Source organism: Cyanistes caeruleus, chromosome 1, assembly GCF_971803275.1.
Source record: "Cyanistes caeruleus chromosome 1, bCyaCae1.hap1.1, whole genome shotgun sequence".
Taxonomy (NCBI): domain Eukaryota; kingdom Metazoa; phylum Chordata; class Aves; order Passeriformes; family Paridae; genus Cyanistes; species Cyanistes caeruleus.
In genome coordinates, this window is record NC_141701.1 from 3,163,314 (window position 1) to 3,169,313 (window position 6,000).

Genomic DNA, 6,000 nt, shown 5'->3' on the forward strand with positions numbered 1-6,000 from the left:
GGAGCCCTGGCAGGACTTGGGAGTTTCTCAAGGATTTTATAGGGGCAGATTTGGTGTCCTTGCACAGCAAAGTCAAGGAGCACGTGGGGGTTCTTGGCAGAAGGTTGTTGATGGAGGCCATAATGTTACATCTCACCCTGCCTCAGTTTACCTCAGTTTAAGGAAAGCAGACTAAATCCCCGTTAATAGTGGGATTACAGCAAACCTGCTGTGAGCTCCCAGGCATTTCCTCCCTCCCAGGGGAATACACAGTCCCTCTGATCCTGATAAGATCAGCCTTTCCTCCATGCTACTCCCTGCTTCATCCAACCCCCATCCATCCTCATCAGTGGTTCCACCTGAGGAACAACACCCAAAATCCAATTTTCTCCATTCCCTTATTCCCACCTGCTCACAGCCAGCCCTTTGGGGTCTTTTTCCCTGCGTTACCACCCTGCTCCTGAGTGTGAGGGTTACACAAGAGGGCCTCTGAGGGCAAGGTCACCCTGACGAGTGAACAGGAACGCTTCCATCGCTGCTCATTTGAGCTGGGAACCGGGATGGGATTGATTGGGAATTCAGCTGGAGGTTAAAAGCACTGGCATTAGCTGGGGAGCTAAGTGGGAACCCCCCAGGGACAGGGGGTGTTTAGGGAGGGGCTGTGTGTGCGTGGTGAGGCTCAGGCTTGCACAGGGACATGTGCAGGGGGATGTTTGGAAAAGCTAAACCCGGGCTTGGGGATTCACATCCTGACACTGCTCCTTCATCCCACATAAATCACATCCTCAGGCTCCTTTTCTGGCCCCTGAGGAGAAGAGCCTTGACACAGCTCCTGTTCCTGTGGCTAAAATGCCTATTCCCAAAGCAGAACAGCCTTCCACAGGGATTAATGCTCTTAATGCTCTCTCCTGACCTGTGCCCTGGCATGGTCTGGGGTGGGGATTATTGGCTGGGGCAAAATCCTCACCAGGAAGTGTCCTGAGATGTGTGGGCAGTGATGTGTCAGTGTTTCAGGCCAAAATTTAGGAAGAAATTCTTCCCTGGGAGGGTGGGGAGGCCCTGGCACAGCTTGCCCAGAGAAGCTGTGGCTGCCCCACCCCTGGAATTGTCCAAGGCCAGGTTGGATTGGGCTTGGAGCAACCTGGGATAGAGGAAGGTGTCCCTGCCCATGGCAGGGAGATGGAACTGGATGATCTTTTTGGTCCCTTCCAACCCAAACTTTTCCTGTCCTACAGCACCTCAGAGCTGGGCTGCCCAAGGGAAACCAAAGGAGGCAAAGACCCAAAGAGCTGATTTTGCAACCAGCTTGGGGCTGGGATCTGCACAAGCTCAAGTCCCAGTGCTTCTCCCAGCAGCAGGAAAGGAGATTTCCACTTGGCTGCTGTCCAGCTCGTACCTGGCTGGGGATGGTCAGCAGCAGGAGATGACCAGAGGCCTCTGAGCAGCCCCAGTGTACAGAAAATTTAATGTGGGCTCTTCTTGTGGTTCCTTCCATGGCTTTGGATGGCCGTGCCTCAGTTTCCCCCCACCACACAAACAATGTTTGTACCCCCCCGGTGATGGGGATAAATTTCCTAGGCAGCAGCTGGGAAAAGATGGAAAGACTGCATCAGAGTCCAATTTTACATCAACCCTGAAGGTGCACCATGCTGTTTTTGAATGCTGCTGTCTCAGCAAAGTTAAAACTGGATTGGGAACATTTCCCCTTCTGACAACAGGAATTCAGCTTGTAATTTTAGGCATTCAGTTTCCAATGCCCAGTGAGGATGTCATTGCACACAGAAGTACCATAAGATCCTATTGCTCAGATTTGCAATTTTCCAGCAGTAGGGAGATGGAGATTCAGGCTGTGCCTACAAAAGACACTTGGGATGCAGGTCCTTTTAGGAAAACCAGAACTGTGACCATCCCTGGCCTTACATTCACTGTCCATAGGGTGAGGACCACAAAATAACATGAATTACAGGACTGCTTTAGCTATGGGAGAGGTTCCACAGGGTCTGAAATGAGGGGCTTTGGGGTCTCTGGCACCACACTAAAGCAGGCAAATGGGAACTTCCCAGAGTCAGGAGATAGCAGAAGTATCTGAGCTTGAGCAGGGAACCTTTCTACCAAGCTGAGCACAGCCCCTGAAGGTGGAAAGAAACAGAGACAAAGCAAATCCCTTTTGAAGCCCAAATTTTCCATGGTTTTGGATCCAGCTATGACCTTAAGGCAGCAGAAGTCTGCACCCTGCACTCAGAAAGCAGAAGAAAGATAAATATGTGAGTTCCTGCAGCACCTTCTCCCCGAGGTCCTCGAGGGACGCAGGGAGCAGCAGTGAATTAAGGCTCGTGATGCTGGGAGCCATCCTCACTGACCCCAAAGCCTGACTGAAGGAAGTAGTTTTTCACACAGCTCATAATTCAGCCGGGGACCTCGTTGCCACAGGATGCTGTGGAGGTTAAAGGCATAAAAGGGTGACAAAATGGATTAGGGAGTCAGAGGAGGAGAGGCCAATCCATTGCTCTCGAGCAGGATGGCCTGGGTGCAACTGCCAGTCTCAGGGTGGCTTTTCTTTGCTTTTCCTTCAGCCTCCTGTGGGTCATCCAGATGGATTTGGGCAGTCCTGGGTTGGGGCAATCCCCAGTTTCAGTACAAACTTGGGGGATGATGGATGAAGAGTAGCCCTGAGGAGGAGGATTTGAGGATACTGGTGGATGAGAGGCTGGACACAAGCTGGCAGTGTGAGACTGCAGCCCAGAAAACCAACCAGATCCAGGGATGCTTCAAAAGAGTGGCCAGCAGGGTGAGGAAAGTGATTCTGCCCCTCTGGTGAGACCTCAGTGCTGGATTGCTCAGCTCAGGAAAGACATGGACCTGGTGGAGTGGATGCAGAGGAGGGCATCCAGAAAATGATCCGTGGGCTGGAGCTCCTGTGCTGCGCAGACAGACTGGGAGAGCTGGGGCTGCTCAGCCTGCAGAAGAGAAGGCTCCATGCAGACCTCATTGCAGCCTTTCAAAATACACAGAAGGATTGTAAGAAAGAGGGGGAGATGCTTCTTAGCAAGGCCTGTGGAAACAGGACAAGAGACAGCGGCTTTAAACTGAAGGAGGGCGGGTACAGGTTGGATATGAGGAGAGAATTTTATATAATGGGGGTTGTGAGGCCTTGGCAGAGGTTGCTCAGAGAAGCTGTGGCTGCCCCTGGATCCCTGGAAACGTCCAAGGCCAGGCTGGATGGGACTTTGAACAACCTGGTCTCGTGGCAGAGGTTTTGCAGCCTGATGACCTTCAGGGTCCTTTCAAACCAAGCCACGCTATGTTGCTGCCCATGGAAGCAGGGAAGTGGAGTAGATGATCTTTTAATATCCCTTCCAAACCAGTCTGCCCTATGATTCCATGATTCTATGATTCTGTGTCTCTTATTATGTCCCTAAATAACCATTCTTTCATTTACTGTAGAAAGGTGCAGGGATATTAAGCCACAAAAATTATGTTCCCACTGCCAAACCATCTACAGATCTTGAAACTAAAAGAGTGTCACAAGCCACATCCATGTTGTTAAAACCCCAAAATGGGTTGGCCTGATCCATCCTCCCTCTTTGCTCTGTGGGAAAGCAGCCCTTGGGATGGATGGTGACCTGCCTTGACCTAAATTCTTCTGGAGTGCCATGCTCATCCTCACGCAGGGCAGTTCCTGAGCTAACCGTGCTGGACAGCAAAGGATCCTGCCTGCTGTGCTCCCTGGAGACTCCCCTTTTCCTCTCAGACTCCTCGGGGCAGATTCTGCCTTCTAGGCTGCCCTGTAACAAATCCTAGGATGCTGGAATGCAGAGAGGCTGGCAGAGGGATGCAATCACAGCACAGGCGTTAACAAGCTGGATTATTCCTCGCATCTCATCCATCAGCCTCATGACAGGCAGTTCAGGATTTGCATAAACGAGACAGATGTACTCTGTTCCCCTTTCCAGTCCTCTCTCCAGGAACCCTTGAGCAGTGTGACGTGGGAGAGAAGATTACTGGTGAGGGGCAGGCAGGGGGGGGTTATTGGGAGGCAAAGTTCTTCCTCTCTCCTCACTCTCTTTGGTTTTGTTCAGTCACAGGAGGTGATGGAGGACATTCTGGAGTGATTTGTGCAGCTCTGAGGATGTGCTGGTTCGGGGCTGGGGTTAGTGAGCTGTCTGTGTGCAGCCCTGATGAAGATGAAGGGCTGAAGGAGAACGGTTTATATTTATTCTGAGGAGGGCTTGGGTGATGCTTCATCATAGGGATGACAGCAGAATCTGGGATTTTTACACGCTCTTTTATTTGTGTGAGTATTTACTTCTGCCTCGGAGGACGGGAAGACAGGACTGAAGAGCTGGAGGGCAGCTGGACATCTGCAGGCAAGAGAGCTTAAATTTAGGTTACTACACAAGACCCAAGACCCTGGAGGGGAATTCAGCTACAAAGCCATGTGCTGGCAATTCTTCTTGTCCCATTTCCTCCAGAGAAAGATTTTGAGGCTCCTCCTCCAGCTTCCAGCCCAATGGTGTTTAGGGAAACCTCAGTCCCAGGTGATCCCGAGCAGCCCTGCTGTGACAAACCCACCTGGGTTTGCAGCACAGGAACCCGCCCCAGTGAGCCAGGAAGTGTAGGAATGATGAGGAAGGTTCCAGGAGGTGAGGAGTGGTGCCTTTTTTGCCCAGAGGATAGACTGACCCAGCACAGTGGGGCGCAGTGGAAGTCTCCAGTCTCCCAGGACAATCCCTGGAGGGGCAGGGGCATCTCCACCCGGAGTGCCAGGCTGGAATCCAGCACAGGTTGGTTGGGAATGCAAGCCCCCACCTCGTGCCAGACACAATGAGCAGATGGCCCTCCTCTAGTTCCTGAAGAACAGGAATCCACATGCCAAATCAATGCTAATTTGCCCTTTTGCTGTCTGTCTCCACAGGCTACGTCTCTGCTGCTGAAGGATACGAAGCAGGGGCTGTGTTTTGGCTCTGGGACCAGGCATGGCACAGCCTGTGGACACACCCCAGCCCTCCTTCCCTCTGAGAGGGGCTGGCCCCATCCCACAGAGAGAGTCCCTTGGCTCAGCCATCTGCCACGATGTGTCCTGGCACCGCCTCGGGCCAAAACTTCACCAGGGAGCGTGGAAATAATTAAATGGTCTGGATGATCACGGGACCACTCTCGTGCCTGCCTGTAATCCCTCAGTTATTTATGGGGAGAGATGGAGCCTCAGAGGGCATGCATGGACATGGACAGCAAAAGGGGGAGTTCTCTCAGGTGTCACTGCAGGAGCTGAGGGGTGGGGGAGGACAGAGAATCAAAATCACGGAATGGTTTGGGTTGGAAGGGGCCTTAAAGACCATCCCATTCCCACCCCCTGTCATCAGTCCAACCTTCCACTAGACCAGGTTAATCAGATCCCTGTCCAGGGATTCCCTGGTCTGGAATCCCTACAGGAATGGGGAGTCCACAGCCTCTCTGAGCAGCCTCAGCTCCCTGATCTTCCTCTGGGGAGCAAATCCAGGTATCACCTCTGTGGGATCAGGTAGACTTTTGCATTGGAGCCACACCAATGGAGGGGCTTTTCCTTGTCTTACCCTTCTCTGCCCATAAATCATCAACATTTTGAGGAGACTGTGACCCCTGCCAACAGATCAGAGCACTCCCCTCAACCCTCAGCATTCCTGACCCAAAGAGCGAGGTGAGGAAAAGCATTAATCCAATTTTTAATTTTTTTATTTTTTTTGTCAGGGCTGCCCTTTGGTAACTCACAAAAAGCCGGTAGACGTGGGTAGAGCGAATTGACCTGGTTAGGCGAGCGGGAGCATAAAGTTTGCTGCCAGTGCCTTTCATGAGAACTGGATCTTCTTCCCTCTCCCTCCTTCCCTCCTTCTCCTTTGCCTTTGCAAAGTGCGACAGCGTGGGGATGAATCGCCTGATTGTGTGCTCCTCTTTCCCCCACCACGCCGCTCCAACAGCAGGGCTGGGGGATGGAAAAAGAAGCCCAGCTGCCTCTTGTGGGCTGTTCTCTCTCCACCCACCAAG